The sequence below is a fragment of the Scleropages formosus genome, chromosome 3 (assembly GCF_900964775.1).
Source record: "Scleropages formosus chromosome 3, fSclFor1.1, whole genome shotgun sequence".
Taxonomy (NCBI): Eukaryota; Metazoa; Chordata; class Actinopteri; order Osteoglossiformes; family Osteoglossidae; genus Scleropages; species Scleropages formosus.
In genome coordinates this window covers 34,374,432-34,390,064 of record NC_041808.1, presented here as the reverse complement: position 1 = coordinate 34,390,064, position 15,633 = coordinate 34,374,432, and positions in this window count along the sequence as shown.

Here is a 15,633-nt window from a genome sequence, read left to right as displayed (position 1 = left end):
GAAATATGAAAATGGCTGAGTATCTCTTTTGTGTTAACTGTGCAAATTCAGTTTGCAGTAATAAAATGCAGTAATAAAGCTTTTTTTTTTTGGCTTGAAAGTGCTTAAAATCTGTCCTGGGTTTTAACATACACGTGACTAATTACAGGCGTGCCGAGAGCACAAATCACAAAATCTTTTAGTGGTCATGTCATGAAAATGTATTCAGATTTAGTGTATTAATGATGCATTCACCTCATAAATCATGACACACTGCTCTTCCCTACAGGAAAGTACATGTAACTTCAAGTGCAAGCTTTTCAAAAGAAGAAGTATCGGTATCAAAATCAGCAGTACTGGCCTTGTATTTACTTGGTATTGGATCGATACCAAATTTTGCAGTATCGCCCACCCCTACTGGGAAATAATGCTCTCGGTCCGAGGACCCCGTTTCTAGACAGCCTTCCCAGCTTGCTTAGTGCCCCCAGACTCTCTCCACACACTGGCAAACACGGTCACCCATCATTTCCCCCACAGGGGGTACACTTACATTTCACATTTTCCCCCACAAACTATTTACAGTAAGTGTATTTCCCACTCAAACACCAGTAACATGGATCGTTACAGTATTATTAGCTTTTAATGATGGCAGTATTAATATGTTATTTTGTGCTATTTGCATGACCCATGACACTACATTTACATGAAGCGACTAACAGTGTTAGTCTACCTACAATTATTTACCCATTTATATAGCTGGGTAATGTTACTGGAGCAATTTTAGGGTTAGTACCTTGCTCAAAAGCCTTACAAATGGAGGTGAGATTCAAACATGTGACCTTTAGATCCAAAGGCAACAGCACTAACCACTACACTACCAGCTGCCCCCTTGACAGTTACAATACACTCCTATTAAGCACATTTCCATGCCGAGAGTGATATTTCCTCATGAAAATACAAAGTGTAATGTGTCTCTTTATGGTCTGTGTACGTTGCATTCATTCTTTTTTTCATTCGAAACTGAAAAACAAAATGTGGATTAGGTCTGTGTACATTGCAGAAAAATGAGAAAAACTGCTTTTCTGAGCGCACACGCAAAAAGAAAAGGACTTGTTTATTAATTTTCTCTTTTAGTTTAATCATACAAAGTGTAGAAGTCAAAATCTAACAATACCACATATGATGAATGCCCTGAAGTGCTCAACACTCCCTACAAGGGATGCCATGGTGACACAGTGAGTAGCACTGCTGTCTCAGTGCCTGGGTGGTGTGAGAGGACATGGGTTCAATCCCTGCTCGGTCTCTGTGGAGTTTGCATGTTCTCCCTGTGACTGCATGGGTTTTTTCCCAAAGACAGGCTGTTCAGGTTCCCCCCATTGTGTGTGGGAGAGTGTGTTCCACTGATGTATGGATGAGTGACCCATTATAAGTAGGGTGTCTAGCAGTGTGAGTCACCTTGCTGAATAAGGTATGTGGGCTGATAACACTACATAAAGTTCACTGAAAGTTGCTTTGGACAGAAGCATCTGCTAAATAAATGTAAACTAGCAGTCCACAGTGCTTTTAACACCTGCACTTATTACTAATAAGATTCTGAAGTAGTACCTGAAAAATACTGCTGATTTTCTCGGTGGACATGTCATCATCCCTTACTGTCACTCTCCTGCTGCTTTTGAAAAGCACACACAATCTGAAAAACTTGTTCCCTATGGGGTTGTGGGGAGCTGGAGCCTAACCCAGCATAAGGCTGAAGGGACACACTCAGAACAGGACACCAGTCCAACACAAGGCACCCCAAGTGGGACTCGAACCCCAGACCCACTAGAGAGCAGGACAAGGTCCAACCCACTGCACCACTGTGTCCCCCTGTTCAAAAATACCACAAAACAAAATAACTCAAAGTAAAACAAGAAGAAGATGGCAAGAAACTATAAATGAGGCATAAATATTTTACATTTTGGGAGGGGTGCGGTGGCGCAGTGGGTTGGACCGCAGTCCTGCTCTTGGGTGGGTCTGGGGTTCGAGTCCTGCTTGGGGTGCTTTGCGACGGACTGGCGTCTCGTCCTGGGTGTGTCCCCTCCGGCCCTACGCCCCGTGTTGCCGGGTAGGCTCTGTGACCCCGTATGGGACAAGCGGTTCTGAAAATGCGTGTGTATTTTACATTTTGAGGAAAAAATTGTTTTTAAACATAGCTAATTTACAATTTGTTTTTCATTTTTAAAACAAAAGACGAAAGAAGGCATCGGAATTCGCATTTTGTTTTTCAATGTCGAATCAAAAAACAAATGAAGACAACATACACGGACCCTTTGTAACAGAGTATGGTTCGATAATTGGAATTTTGTGCATTACAAAGATTTGCATAACAAGCGTTTGGAAAGAACAAACACACACGCACTGGCTGAAGCCACTTGTCCTGAGGGGGGTCGCAGCAAAATGGAGCCTAACCCAGGTTGCAGGGCAAGGGGATGCACCCTAGGACAAGACGCTATTCTGTTGCAAGGCACCCCAAGCAGGACTTGAACCCCAGACCCACCAGAGAGTGGGACCCAGCCAAGCCCACTGTGTCACCACACCCCACTGGAAAGACCACATTGTCTGTCTGAACTACTTGTCCCATACAGGGTCGTGGGGAGCCAGAGCCCAGCCCGGCAACACAGGGCATAGGGCTGGAGGGGAAGGGGATACACCCAGGATGGGACGCCAGTCTATCGCAAGGCACCCCAAGCAGGACTCGAACCCCAGGCCCACCAAAGAGTGGGACCCGGCCAAGCCCGCTGCGCCACCACACCCCACTGTAAAGAACACTGATACCGTATATAAGTGTCCACTAGATGTCGCTTGAACACAAGAAAGTAGTTGTTTGATGAGTACAGGTCGATTTGTAAAGGACACCCAGTCTGCATCCGCCATCATTATATCTCACTTTTAAAACAACTTATTTTTTATGTGTTCATGCGCAAGCTGACTATTAACAAGTTTCCACTGTAATAAATAGAAATGGTAGATTGAGGAAAAACTTTCCCATCCAACTCAGAATCTGCAGTTCAGTTCACTTAAAACACTTGGTCCCTTTTTTTGGATTCTATCTGCTAATTACCTGGGTTATAAAAAATTACATTATTAACTCATTATATGTTAACCATATTATATACAATATATTAATAATGACATTCTGGAATGAAGAACAGTTTTTTTTAGCTGATACTTTCTTAAAGCGGGCGCAGTGGCACAGCAGATTTGGCCGAAGCTTGCTTGGGGTGGCGTCCCATCCTAGGTTTGTCCCCTCCTCACCCAAGCCCTGCTCCACTGGGTTTAGGCTCCAGCTTGGCACAACCCTGCTTGGGACAAGCAGTTGTAGACATTATGTGTGTGTATACTTTTCTCTAAAGCAATTTGCTGCAAAATATTAAATTGTCTACAATTATTTACCCAGTTGGGTAATTGTACTGGAGCAGTTTTAGTAGTAACTTGCTCAAGGGTGTTACAGCTAGAGGTGGGATTTAAACCTGTAACCTTTGGGTGCAAAGGCAACAGCTGTAACCACTTCCTTACCAGCTGTCCTATTCTTTGATGTCTTTCCGTGACTTCCAAGAAAATGACTATATTATTCAGACAAATTTCTGAACCAGTAAGAGGAATAAAGCTTAAGAAACATTTGATGTAAATCTGTTATTTTTACTTCACATGACACAATCAAGGTTGCTCCACAGTGTCCCCTAACATACAAATAAAGATTAACTGATATTTGTGTTTTCTAGACGGCCTACGTAGAATCCAGTGGTGGTGTAACACTTTGTAAGATATTTTTGAGACCAAACAAAAATGGCAGCAGTGCTCAGTGAAGTTTTACACAAATGCTGGGAGACAAATTATAATGGTGGGGGTGGATGCCCCTACACTTATGTAATCAAGGAAAGAGAACTCTCAATATTATGGTTTCTGGAATTGAGACATATTTCATTCTTACTCATGTCCCTGATTTACTTTAACTAGCCGAATTCTTTACAAATGTATTTCCCCAAAAATTGCATTGAATGCACAAGATATACCAATTACCCCAAGAGTTAGACATAACTGCAGTATCTATATTAAACATACAACAGGATGAGTACACTTTTGTTAAATGGTTACTTCCTGTTTGCAGCCTTGTAATGTATGTGAGCTGGATCAGGGCCCCAAGTGAACCAACGTGTTTTGACTGGCTCATGGTGGGAAGTCTGTTGAGCGACTCCTAAACCACGAAACCCACACACAAGAGAAGTGATCGGCCACCACTCCTCCCGCAGTTAACTAATGGCAATGGAAATTATTTTCTTTTCACATGATTATTTTGGCACATCACAAACTACATGATTTCTCCTTTAGGATATTCAGATGAGTGAGATAGTTGCTTCCGTATGCAGGACAAGATATTACAGTAAAATTATTTAAGTAGTCTACACCTTCTTTGTCCTGATGTGCTGGGGAATGTCAGAAACATTAATGAGATTGCATGTTTATATAAATGGTGTATTCTTCATAAAATATTAACTGTAGCGTAACCAATATTTATATACGCTGTAGCGTGCTGCATTCTGGGTTTGGATAGGGTGAAGAACGATGCACGGACAGCATTCGTAACAAACGCCTATTGGAACACTGGCACACAACATAAAGTATAGGCACGAACACAAGAAAATAATGCTGTCAGTCCAAGGACCCCTTTTTTGTATTATATTATTCATTTATTTATTTTTCCAAGAACCCCTTTTCCTCAAGGACCTGCACTTCAAGCCAGCCTGCTTAGTACCTCTCAAGCTTTCAGACACTAATCCCCTTATATTCCCTGTGAGTCCCCATGGCATTTGAACATCTAATTCAGATTTTACCCTCAGTTCTCACATAGTTACAATAAACCCCTTTTCCCGCTCCAACATGACATTCCCCAGTAACGTGACCCGTTAGAGTACTTCACTTCCGGTTAGTGAAGCAAATCAGAGCGCTGCTCATTGTATTGTTGGGGTGTTTGAAACCAAAGTTTATTTACAGTTGACATCACTGTGGTCCATGCAATTTCCCCAAATGAACACACCTGTCATATTCTTGCTTTTATAATGCATTGTTAGTATTATAAATTAATTAAATATCCAGTTGTACAAACTGTGAGTCAGTCTGGATACAACTGTCAGTTGACAGTTATATAGTATATAGACAATAATAATAATAATAATAATAATAATACAAACAGTTATAAAGAAGTATGATGATGCAACCAATAACCTGTTTTACAGTTTGGTAGCACATAAAAACAATTTGTGAAATGGCAAGGTGGCACAGCACATTGTACAAACTTACCTAGCCTGAGGCATAGTTGCAGGAGCTTAGAGTGGAAATAAAACAGAGTGACACAGAATTCATTATTATAACTATTTTCATTTTCTTTTACAGTTTAACCAGTTTAGGATTGCAATGTGCCACATCCTATCTGAAAAGAAGAGGCAGGATACACCTTGAACTGGATGTCTGTCCATTGAATAATAATAATAATAGTACACACTGTCCGAAATCTCTAGTCCTAAGTGTGGTCGCGGCGAACCGGAGCCTAATCCCTCAAAACGAGGCGCAAGGCTAGAAAGGAAGAGGATACTCCCAGGATGGGACACCAGTCCCCCGCAAGGCCCCCCAAGCTGGAATCAAACCCCAGACCTGCCAGCAGCAGGACCCAGCCAAGCCTGCTGTGCCACCATGTCCACTGGAAGAAGAAGAAGAAGAAGAAGAGTAGTTAATCTCACATTGGATAATTCCATCTGCTGATTTTCAGTAACCATTGAGTGGTATGATGACCTAGAGCCAATCCTGGAAATCACAGGACAGAAGACAGGGTACAGGAACACCCTGAACAGAATGCAACCCTTCACGAGCACTTCCATTCTAACTGATCTAATATGTATATTTTATTTATGAATGTTAACAAGTATGCATCATACCACAGCTTTTCTGTCAGCAAACTTGTTGCCAAATGGGTCTTGGCCTTTTCCAAAGTGTGTTTCACATGTCAGGGCTGAGGTTCTTTCAGGATTGCTAGGTTTCGGGTTTCACACTGTGGTTACCCTGATCTTGGGGCCACAAGGCGGAAGCATGTTCTGTGGGCTCCAGGCCCTTGACGTGCTGTCGGAGGCCCATGAAACAGGAGCCCACAGTCAGTCCGGCAGCTTCCAGGAAAGGCGGGCAGACATGCCAGTTGGCAGCCCTCCTTCCTAATGCCGTGGCCTCTTTCCTGCGCCGCAGACGAACCAAATGCACTTCTGAAGCCGACACCGATGGTGGCGCCAGCACGTTCCTGGGACCTTGAAGGGAGAGTGTCCTGAGAGGCACTGCAAGCGGTCATCTGGTGGTCAGCACAGCAGACTCTCTGGGGCTTTCTTATGAGGTTGGAGAACCTGTCAACTGAGGAACCGAAGCCCGTGATGAGCTGTTGGTATCAAACAGGCCTGTTGTTTCCCTGCTGCTTTTTGCACAAGTGTACCCATCATCTACAGATCCACTTTCTTCTTAAGAGAGTACAAGGAGAGAAATAATGGCTCAGACATCCATCTGGCTTTTCATGTGAATAAAGGAGGAGGTGGAGGATGAGGAGGAGGAGGTCTATCATTCTTCAGAGCAGAATGTCCCCTTTGTCCCCACTGTCAAAGCCTCTGTCCACAGAGGGACCAAGGGAAGGGGAGCAAGCTACAGGCTCACGATGCTAAATGACACACATCTTCATGTAGCAGCATCATGTTCCTCATTCGTCTTAGTGGCTGCAGGGGGTGAGGAATCTGTGGTCAGAGGACCTGCTCATTAAGAAAACAAGTTGCCTGCTGCAGGATTGATTCCTGCTGAACACAGTCTAACCACGGTACATGTGGCAGCAGTTGGTGTTATGCGTAATGTGGGACAGGAGTTTACTGGCTGTGGGCTCTGGTGGGGTGAGGGGACCTGCTGCTGTACTTTCTGTGCTCCTTAACCTTGTGCCTTCACAGAAACACGCCAAACCACTTGCACTTAGTGCCATATTTATCTGCTGTGATAAACTGAACAGGGGGGCGCAGTGGCACGTGGGCTTGGCCGGGTCTTGCTCTCTGGTGGGTCTGGGGTTCAAGTCCTGCTTGGGATGTCTCGTGATGGACTGGTGTCCTGTCCTGGGTGTGTCCTCTCCCCCTCCATCCTTGTGCCCTGCATTGTTGGGTTAGGCTCCGTCTCGCCACAACCCCACTCGGAATAAGCGGTTTCAGCCAGCGTGTGTGTGTGTGTGACTTACAGAACAGATAAAGATAAATATGAAAAGTGTGTTCTTCCTTCCTGCTCAAATGCAAGGTGGATCACGTGAGGTAAGAGCACACACAAGATTGTTTCCCACTTTGATTTATGGTTCCTAATTCTGGAAGCCATCTACAGGCAATGACGTCAGATGCGCACAAATGGCCCTTTCCCACCAGCAGGGAAACCCTGACACTGCTGCAGGAATTCTGGGCACATAAGATTAGTTGGCCTCTCTTCAAACCCCTGGAAGGACATGGGTTGCAGTTATGCTGCTGAAGAGGGAGGCCACCAGATACCCGAGAAGACCCTCGCTGCAGCCAAACAGCATGATATCATCCAGGTGGCCCCTGCCAGAAGGAGGTGGGGTTTCAATGCCTGCCACAGTCAGAGGCATCCTCAGGCGAGGTGTTCCAGTAAACAGCAGCATGTGCTGGAAAGGGTATGGGATGGGGTTTGGGCCTCACAGCGAGCTTTGTCCAGTCAGCAGTCTGGCGCTGCTTCCACATTGTGCTTTTATGTTTGCATCTCTCCAGAAATGGTTTTTCTTGAAGCCACCTGGCTGTTCTGTCTCAGGCATTTTGGAAAAGGACCACTGGGCAATGAACAGAGGGGTGCTGGGTGTTCACTTGGGTCACCTTGGACAAGTAGAATGAGATGAGCAAAAGCGGAGGGAAAACTGGTGTGGAAGGTGAGACGTGCCAGCTGTGTGAGGTTTTCTGGAATGGAGAAACATAAGGTTTGACACTGCATGGAAGGCATTAGCTGTGCCATGAAAGATGTTGACAAATGACAGGTGATAAAGGTTCAAGACGGAAGCAGGTGAAAAACCCTTGCTGGTGTCAAATATGGACTGTGACTGTGACCAGTCCCCTGAGCAGCTGGTCCAGTTTAAAGCACCATGGTTTTGGTCTAAATTCAAACTTCAGGTCAGTGATATCAGGCATTGTAACAAAAATCCCAAATCTTAACTGCATTTTATGTCATCATCTGAGCCAAGTTTCTTCTGAATCTGGATTAAAAGCAGCCAGATCATCAACACACAGCATTGCATGAATAGTAGCTCTCTTTCAAAGTGGCGAAGGAACTGTTTTTCAGCTGCGTCTGGAAAAAAAGACCAGTGACACTGAATGGCCAAACAGCGTCTGAGTGCCTTATGAAGCAGGCGAGACAGTGAGCTGATGCTCAATGGAGGCGCTCCGTCCTTGTCGGCCAGCGCACACGTCAGCACTAAAACCCGAGGATGAGGTCATGGCTGGTAATACGAGGTCGCACACCACGCTCTGCCGCTAAGCACTCCACGGGCCGACCGCCATTGATCAATGGAGTGCAAGCGGGAGGGTGGCGGGCAGCAGGGTGGGGTTTCCAGTACGAGATTCTCAAGCTCCAACACTCTAAACACAAGGGAGCACTCGGGAGCTTCCTGGCGAAAGACGACAGCGGGGCTCGGTTGCCTGTCCTTGGTCCACTGTGTGCTCCTAAAGCAGACAATGCAATGAGCCACAGGCTTCAAGACAGTACAGAAACTTGACCTTCTGTCTAAACAGAGCATGCTGACAAAACTTTTCCTTTTGCGGATCATCTAGTCTCATTTGTTTAGCTGTGTGTATGACTGTGCATTGGTGGTCTGGCTCGAACCTGGAACGTTACCCCGGGAGCACCTCTGATATGGCACTGTGGTAAAAATTCCAGCTGTAAAAGTGGATTAAAGAACTGCTTCAGGTTGAAAGAATAAAAGCAACAGTATAAAAAAAGATTAAAATTATAGACGATAATAAATCTATCATGTGTTGGCAACTGGACACGCAGTTCCGGCTCAGTACTGAATCGACTCTTTGCTCAATGTTCCAACTCCTAACAAAGGATTTTCGTAAGGAAGTGGTGTAAAGAGCAGGCTGTTCTTGGATGGAGTTCAAAATGCTTGGAAGGAACTGAACACCTTCTGGAATGAGAGCTGGGTCTACCCTGTGGCAAGAAGCCCCGCCCATCCCTTTGTGTGCTGTTCTGTTTTTGCTGTAAGAACACCTGTACAGTAAGGGAAGCTGCATCAGCACATTCTATAAATAGCAGCAGGGGACCGAGTTCCAGTAAGGAAGGCAGGTACAGTACATACCCGCACTGTTATTATCTCCATTCAGGTGCTTCTTGAAGAGAAGAACCTACATCATCATTTACCATCACTTCATGCACTAATGCATACAGTACATTCTGCCTACATTCACACACACACACACTAGTGAGTACAGTATTTCACTCACACACCCCAGCACATTCACGTATGCCACATTCTTGTCTTGTCCGCGCACAGACCGTATGCTGATGGGCTCCAAACCTCGACCTTCTTCAGACCAGTCCCGTCATCAGTTTTTTCAGAAAAACTGTCTTGACATCATAGCGCTACGTGCCGCAGATGCTTTTGGACGGCCTAAACCGATGCGCTGAGAATAACTGCAGGCAGGCTTTATTTTGGGAAGCTGTTCCGACAAAAAAGCACACACAACACAGTCACAAGTTGTGTCACGCTGTGCTGTATTCCCACTTCGCTGCAAGGGACATGCAGCCGTGTGTGAGGGCATGGGACACAGGTTCCTGTTTTCCCACAGTCTTTTTTTCTGTTTATGGTTCATTTTGTATTTGAGAATACGTGCATGCTCCTTGTTCCTGCATGTAAAAATACTGCAAGGTAAAGGAATGGGGATATGGGGACTGTGCTTTTGATAATATCCTTAAATTATAGTTAGAAAAGAAAAAGAAAAAACAAAAAACAATGCCCCAGCCAGCTTGGGTATGTCGTCCTCTGGCCAGACTTTAGGAATGGAAACCATAGTACTGTGTGCAATCTCTGCTTGTGCCCTCTTACACATAGCTGTTATTTTAAAAGGCTTCTGCATCACATCGCCGTTGTACCGAAAATATTTGCGTCAGCTTTTCTGTGAAAGTGTCCCAGAATTCCCTATGGCTCAGGGGAAAGAGAAGCAGCTCTAGCTAAGGCACTGTTGGCACTGGAGGACCAGTGAATGTCCCAGTGCTGGGGAACTGGGCACTTGACCTCATGGCACAATCTGCATGCAGATGTCTTTGCCCTGGTGGGTTTTTCTATATATACAGTGGATATGTACTTTAAACGGAGTTGTGCACATTCAGGGCAGGCTAGCGCTCCCCAGCAGTACAAGAGGTACAGCTGTCAAGAACAACTGGATCCAGCCGCGGCCACTCTGCTGTGGGGGCTCCAACGTTAATGACACCCACTGAAAGGTTTCTGGGAAAACCGACTCCCAGGTTCGCATCATTAGTTTCAGTCCACAAACCAAAGGGGCAGGAAATGAATGCCTGAGAAGTGGACAGGACGTTTTCTCCCACGTGCACCGAAAGGGGCTGCTGAATGCCAGCGATAGCTGTCACCACACAATATATTCCTGAAGGCTTTCCCACAGAACAATCGATGTGTAAAATTAAGGCATGAAGTTTATCATAGGTTCAGAACAATTTCATCTAACTGGAACTAAAAAAATCCCACTGGTTCTAGCAAACACTGGTGATGATGTTTACAATGCAAGACTGTATGCTACTGCCACAGCTTTATGGTCATGTGCACCTTAGTGTGTGTCACACATCGTATTAACATATTGTTATTATACATAGCAATAAGGAGAACGGGGTTCAGACTGCGTGTCTCACCATTTATTGTTAGACTGAATAAAAATACCTTCAAAACTAATAAACAAAGTGAGACCAGTGGCTGAAGGTTTTTGCTATCTTCTCCCACCCATCCGGATATGTTTCAAAGTAATCCGGCTTACTTTTCCACCTTCAAGAAGAATGTGACTGCGGTGCATTTGAGCAGTTAAGACTTGAGTCTCTTTCTTTTTTTTTTTGAGATTGTGGTGTGTCTTTTGTTTTACGAGCCAATGCGTGTAAGCAGGTAGAGTGCCTGACTGTCACACCTCATACACCATCAGTAATAAACAGCAAAACTCAGATCAGTGGCTTTACCCTTCCAAAAAAGCTGAGGGAAAGCCAGATAACACATTAAAGTATTTTAAAAAAATTATTTGTTGACCAGGGGGATGCAGTGGCGCAGTGGGTTGGACCAGGTCCTGCTCTCTAGTGGGTCTAGGTTTGAATCCCAGTTGGGGTGCCTTGTGACAGACTGGTGTCCTGTCCTGTGTGTGTCCTCTCCCCCTCCAGCCTTACACCCTGTGTTGCCGGGTTAGGTTCTGACTCCCCGTGACCCTGAATGGGTCAAGTGGTTCAGACTGTGTGTGTGTGTGTGTGTGTGTGTGTGTGTGTGTATATATTTGTTGACCACTGTTAGATCCAGTAAACCAACCATCCATCCAACTTCAGTAACTGCTTGAGTTGAATAAGGTTGTGGTGAACCAGAGTCTATTCTGGAATCATTGTGTGCAAAGCTGAGGCGGGGTACACCCTGGATGAGACACCAGTGCCTCACGGGGTATCCAGTAAGACAAAACAAGAAATACAGTGCAAACAGAACTAATTGCTAGATCTAAGAGTGATCAACCTATGTTCTTTTAATACTTTCACCAATAATGTAGTTTTTCCATACAAAGAAATTGCAGTCAAAACAAAACAAATTGCTGGAATAAACGAGTGATTGTGTTTTTTGTTAAAATACGTTCTTGTTCATTCATCACCAGAGTGTGTTTCTACCCTTTTTACTGAAGGATGCGACACATGCAGTAAATGAACAATATACTAACTCTGTATGAGGATCATGTGCTTTTAATAGAAGCATCCGGAACCATTTACTACCCTCATGGTAGATGCATTCCTCAAGCTTACACAATAGTTTCTGCTCTATTGTTTATTTCTCACTCACATGCATTGATGAGAGAGGAATGTAGTAGATATTTCCTTAAACACCTTTCAGTTTCTACAAACTGGAAAAGAGACTGACCCAAGATATGTGAAATAATGACAAACTTAGAAAAAGAAAGGTGAGAAAAGAGGATATACAATGTGGGCATGCTTTCAAAAGCTCTCACTGATAGTTTTTGCATTCTTTCTGGTGCAACAGTTTGTCCCTGAGACATGACAAGGTCATCTAATGAAAACCAAGCATCTTTGAAAACGTGAGCCTTTGAATGCACTTTACACCATTGGTCCACCTGTTCTTGTTAGCTAAGAGAGAGGTCTCTGGGGATATGATCCTGATCTTAGAACCCGATGAGCCTCCAGGCCTTGAGTGCCAGAGCACCTGGTTGCTATGGCAGAGGTGTCCCCTGGCTATTTCTGTGAAGTCTGGCATAACAACCTTGATCCATATCTTGGGCCCCACCAACACCAGTGTAGGTGTGCGTGCGTGCATTTGTATCTGTGTGTGTGTGTGTGTGTGTGTGTGTGTGGGTGTGTGCCACAGTTCTCTGTCACACAGCTTTATGCAAAATGTCTTCAGTAAATCTACACTCTCAGGAAAGGTTTAAGAAATAATCACTGTCGGTACTGCCCATTTATTTTAGGTTATTTATTAAAAAAACATTTTACTTATCTTTCAAACTATTTTACTCATCTTTCCAAGGGAATACTAACTTCATGATTTCTATTTCTTGGGGAACACACAGCCACATCATTCAGGAAACAAACGTGTTTCAATACCAAGAAGGTAAGAGATGACATGGGTTTGGGTCTGTGCTCACTGTTTGCTTTCATCACGCAGTGAAATCCCTTCCCAGTGAAATCCCTTCCAGTAAAGCTCAGCCATACAAAGTTCAGTAAATGCTTTGGAAAGAGGAAGCGGCATAACATGACTCTCTATTCAAAGGCATGCCGGCTGTGTGACTGCCATGCATTCTTCCTCTTCTTCTCGCATCACAGTTCTACGTAATTTCAGCAAAAGGGATTTGAAACCTCTTAAAGAAAACACGACCCAAGAATTCACAGAAAAATAATTAAGTCTGAATCAACAGCCCATGCATGGATGAGAAAACTGTCACACAGAATCGACATTTGAATGTATTCGTCCACTTATTTCCAAATAAACTTTGATGAATAAGGTGTGTGGGCTGGTAACACTACATAGTATCCATTGTAAGTTGCTTTGGAGAAAAGCGTCTGCTAAATATGTAAATGTGCTAAATGTACTAGTAGTGAACTTATAAGGTCACACAAAGCACAATATAATAAATGGTAAAACTACTGGTCAAGCCAATAAGCAACAGCGGTAACAGTTGTACTATGACTCAAACCTTCTAAGAGAAGAAAACTAAATGGAAAGACGGCAAATTCCAAAAAATACCCATATCAGCTATTACCTAACAGAATCCACTTGTGCACATTGTGAAAAAAACGGTGTTCCTCAGAATTGCTAGATTGGCTACGTTGTCATGTTTAGAGATGGTGACGTGGTTCACTGAAACAGTGAACAATTCTGTCTTAATAAGGACATCGAAATGTACCCAGACTAAGTACTGCTAACACTCCTCTTTGAGTGAGCCTCTCTCGCACACACACGTGCATGTTACTAAACTGAGCATAATTATAAGTGCACACGACTGTCATACGCAAATGCACACATTTACATATGCATAGGCCACATCGTACGGACAGTCACGTGGTTTCCTTGCAGAGCTTGCACACTGCCCCAGGGCTAGGTCTGGAACACTGTCGCACTGAACCCTATCTTAGTTTATCTGGAACGTTCCGCATCGCTGTCACTAAAACTGAAAAAGCACTGAAAGGTGGGGGGGTGAACAGTTGGGTACTGTCTGCAGGCAAATACAGTAGTAAAAATCAGGTGAAATCTGAGAAAAGGAATTCATGAAACACATGTGCGTGAGTATGTGTGCAAGAATTGTGGTATTGGCCCTGACAGTGAACCAAAGAGCCCAATGTGACCTTCATAAGCAACAGGTTGAAATCCTTGACTCTCCTCCATCTGTCACCTTCTGTCACCCTCCACGAATGCCACATACATCTTTCCTGTGTAGGGGGCTGGCCCAGTGCCTCTCTTCCTGGATGAGATATCCACAAAACCAACAACCGCCTGGAAGGGGCAGAGGTGCAATAATGCAAAATATGATAATGCAAAAGATGTCACGGAAAAAATGACGCAGGTAAAATGGGCTTTTGGACTGAGCCTATTGTGAGAATTACAGGTTACTGTAAATCAGTATGAGCATTCATTATTTATCACAGGGTAAATTATATTGCCACGTATGAGTAAGCGTACAAGAGCCACACAGGATGGAAGAAAGATGAGCAAACTATACTTCACACATTTAACAGTTTAGAAATATAAACTGAGGGGAAGGTTTAAAAAAAATAAAAATTTCATTATTGCAATGAGTCAGGTAATTATTACACTTATGTGATGATGCGTTAAGAGATAACCCTAGGAATAAAAGGTGAACTTTGTGGGAAAAAAAACTGCAAAAATATGGTGAAGAAATAAAAATGACTTCTCTCTTCCTACAGTAAGTATGTGGTGTTCTGTATAAACAATCTTGAGTGAATTTAATATATTTGGAGTTCTCATTACCGCCAATTCAGACCCAATGAAGCGGAGTCTGAACTACCATTAAGTGCCAGCCATGAGAGCACAAATATGTTCTATGGAACTGCTACCTTGCCAGAGTCCATCAGAAGAAGCGGAAGGCAGTGAGACAAAAGAAAAAAACGAGATCAGGATAGGTTCGTGGGAATCTGCTGGCGGGGGAGAGGGTAGTGGGGGGGGGGGTTGTTAGTAGTGCACCATTATACCTCATCTTTCTTGGCACCTTCTTGAAATCAGTCAGCAGAAATATCAGTGGGCTCCGTGGAAGGCAGAATGTAGCTTTAATATAGTTCTGAGGAAAGGGGCAATAAGTCAGCAGCTTAATGAGTAAAGCAAGTGCCCAAAGTGGTTAAAGGGCAAAGAACAGACATGAAGAATGTACCTTTTCCCTGCTGCTGGTATGTTGTGCAAGAGGACCTAGGAGGCAGTTCTCCTGTAGAGGACCACAGCTGCACAGCACAGAGAAAGCGCTGACATGCAGCCTATTTGCCCTTCTTCTGAAAATGAGGACAGCTGACATTTTACCGATCTCAGAGTCAGTGTCTTCTTAACAAGTTTTTCTAAGAAAGAGCACCCGTAAAATCTCTTTCAGCCTTAAAAGCCCTGACCCACCCCTTGTGGCTGTGCTTTCCAAGTATTCTGCATCTGTTGTTTACGCTGAATGCGATTATACTTCAACATAATTACCCTTGGTGACCAGTGTATCACGCAAACCCTGAGCTGCACAGCGGTTCTTTTCTGACATCCGCATTGTAAAGAAAGACGAGTCACTGGCCATTCCACAAGTCAAATCCAAACACAATCCATGTTTTCCACATTTGTTTCACAATACTTGAAAGTATTCGGCAATTAGATTA